Here is a 3,129-nt window from a genome sequence, read left to right on the forward strand (position 1 = left end):
CATAGTACGTCACACATGCAGATGAGAACTGTATCGCGCGCTGCGCTCCATAAAAATTGTATTCAAAATCTTTTTTCAGTTTTTATTTGAGATTTAGTATGAAAGGATGTTAAGTCACAACAAAACCCGTAGCTGTCACGGCCCACGCGCCGGCCGGCCTTTTCACGGAATTGTGGAGGCAGGCACACCAAACAGCAGCAGCAGAATGAATGAATGAGCGTGGAGCGAGTGCTTGTCCCTGTTCTTTGCCTGTTCCCGTCGCCGTTTCGTCCCCCCCGTTGCTTTCTTTGTCCGGGTCAAATGCCAATTGCCAATGCAAGACACGATCCTAGCTTACCGTGTTTTCATTCCCACACACGTGGAGCTGCTGGCGGCCGAGCGGGGGAGGGAGAGGAGACTTTCCGTTGGATCTCTTCTCCTGCACTGCTCGATCGAGCGACTGATCCGTGCTTCGCTGCGCATCGTTCTCGTTCTCTCCTGCTAGCTTTTCCGGTGTGCGGTATATATGGGCTCGATCAGGATAAGGGCGGCGAACGATGTGTGTGTTTTGGGTCATCTACTAGGCTCTTCCACCACTAGCTTGTTTACTTGGCACTGAGAGGAAGAAAGGGAGAGTACGTTGGGAGATTGACATGCACGGGACGGGATCACGGGAGTCATAGGATTCTAGCTAGCTAACGTTGTTTTTTTTTAGCTTAGCTTGGCTGCGTGCGTGTGTCGACCACGCAAAAGGTGGGGAAGCTGTCGATTGCACGGATTTGTTTCTGTACGAAGAGATCATTTATGTATGCGGCAACAAAGTAGAGATTCTGGGAGGACGAGTTAATTTGAGCCGGTCAGATATGATACCGCCGGCGCCGGGTGCGCGTGCTACAACAGAATGTACTGCTAGCCAGCCAGTATGAAGAGCATGCATGCACTCTGTAAAGTTGCATCTTAGCTTAGGAGTGTACGTACATGCATGATATATACACAGGGAATATATTCTTGTTTCCGTCAGTATGAAGACTGTTCGTTACTTCGTACTAGTAGTAGCATGCCTTTTCATCTTTCTTTCTCCTGTAGCCAAGTAACCAACTCGATGAACTGTTATTCACACAAAAAAAAAAAAACTCGATGAACTGTTCTTTTTTAACTGACACACGCGTCGAGTTAAGATTTCTTCTTTTCGAAAAGCAGATCAGGAAGGTTAGGTAGCCAAGAGCAAGCGTGCATGTGAAAGGTGCGGCTAGCTAGATATGGTTGGTGAAACTGGAGTTCTTGGTCTTCAAACACAAACAGGAAAATTGGATGCTATTCAGTTCAAAAGAGGAAGAACAGCCTTCGCAAAAAAAAAAGAAGAAGAGGAAGAACACGTATTGCAGTAGACCTGACGATAACTTATTTCCAGCTAATGTGCTGCTAGTTTGCTAGAGAAAGTGGCATGCCAGCCCAATTCACGGCACGCAAATACTTAGCCGATCACCTTACACGGTCTGAGTTCGTCTACACCTTAAAAAAAAAAAAAAACTCGTCTACACCTTCCTCGTGTACGCTGCTATTAGCGCGGCCCGTCCTCGCTGCTCGCTTTTGTGGGCCGCGATTGAATCTTTTCTCCAAAACCGTAACTACGTGTTCTACAATCGATCTAGCTCAACCTTAATGCATAATGAATTGGACACGTTCGAAGAAAATTCTCCAACTTCCTTATCCAAAGATGAAGATCTTATTATTTCATATCTTGCATGCTCTTTGCCCACGTCGAAAAGGGTCTTTTCCATTCAAATAGATTTATTCCAGGGCATTATTTGTATGGTATGTGGGATCAACTTGGCAAAAGTATTGTTCCATGTCAAACAACAAGTTAACACATGACCATTTAGACGAAGCGTCCATGAGCACCATAAATTACCTAAACGCCCTTGAGGCTAAATTGGACCACATATATATGTCCTTGGATGCGTTCAGAAATTCTGAGGATTTGCGAACTGAGTGTAACTCAGGTGGTTGGTTCCTTGTGGTGAAACCTGTCCACCCAGGTTCAAGTCTCTGACCTGGCATGGGTGCTTGTATTTTCCTGAATTTATTCCAGGGCCAGTGGTAATTTCGTCAATCTCAAGATGATGTGCCGGACCAGTCTCTCGGTGTGCGTGCGTGTTGTTGAGGACTTCATGCTTCACTTTTAGAGGCGACAGTCGCATGGAGAGCACACAAGATCATTATGATTTGGGAAGCTTTTAACATTCACCCCATGTCCATGTGAGTTGTTAATTATTATTTTTCATCGTTCTAATAGTCAGCTGGCCTAATCTATCATGCTATAAGCAAAATAGTTCAAAATTTCTAGATATAGTCCTTAAGATAGTATACACGTAAGATGCTACAGTAATGCCAAGTGTCAAATTCAAGAGGGGTCTTTCAGTTACATGCTTATATTTTCATCCTAATTTGCGATAAGTAGGTACTCTTTGCCAGTATCATCATCAGCTCCACATGAAAACTGTTTGCGCGGATATCTTTGAAAGTCAAGAGAGAGTACCCTGTGATGTTTTTAATGAACTCGAAATACCAAGTTTATCTCAATACCAGTGTCTACGAGGCATGTTTTCTCCATTCGGGTGCTACATGCGTGCTAAAATATAACATCGAACTTGTGAAGCGAGAAAGTAGTGACATAATTTTGTCGACATACATTCCAGAACATAACAATGTCATAAATAAAGGAATTAATAGAACATCCGGTCACCATAAAACGAACAAGTTTTTCTTTGAAAAGGCAGGTACTCCCAAACGAGAGTAAGATACACCAAATTGACTAAATAGGAATTATGCTTTATTTAAAAACATCAAAGTGTCATTACTGTAAAAAAAAGTGTACAACGACCTTTTCTAAAAGGTCGGCACGTACACACCCCAACTAACACTAATACCCTAGTCTGAGTCAACACCCACTAATTTTGGTATTGTCCACTTTTATCTATTTTTTAGATCTAATGGAAGATGTCCACATTTATCTATTTTTTACCTCTAATGACAGAGAAGTGAGATGGCCGGGCCTTGAACTTGAGACCTTTTGACTCTAATACCGTATTGAGTTTCATGTACTAAACCAATTCACCCAAAAGCTCAACTTGACGGGGAAAATAAGAC

This window comes from Brachypodium distachyon, chromosome 3 (genome assembly GCF_000005505.3).
Source record: "Brachypodium distachyon strain Bd21 chromosome 3, Brachypodium_distachyon_v3.0, whole genome shotgun sequence".
Lineage (NCBI taxonomy): Eukaryota > Viridiplantae > Streptophyta > Magnoliopsida > Poales > Poaceae > Brachypodium > Brachypodium distachyon.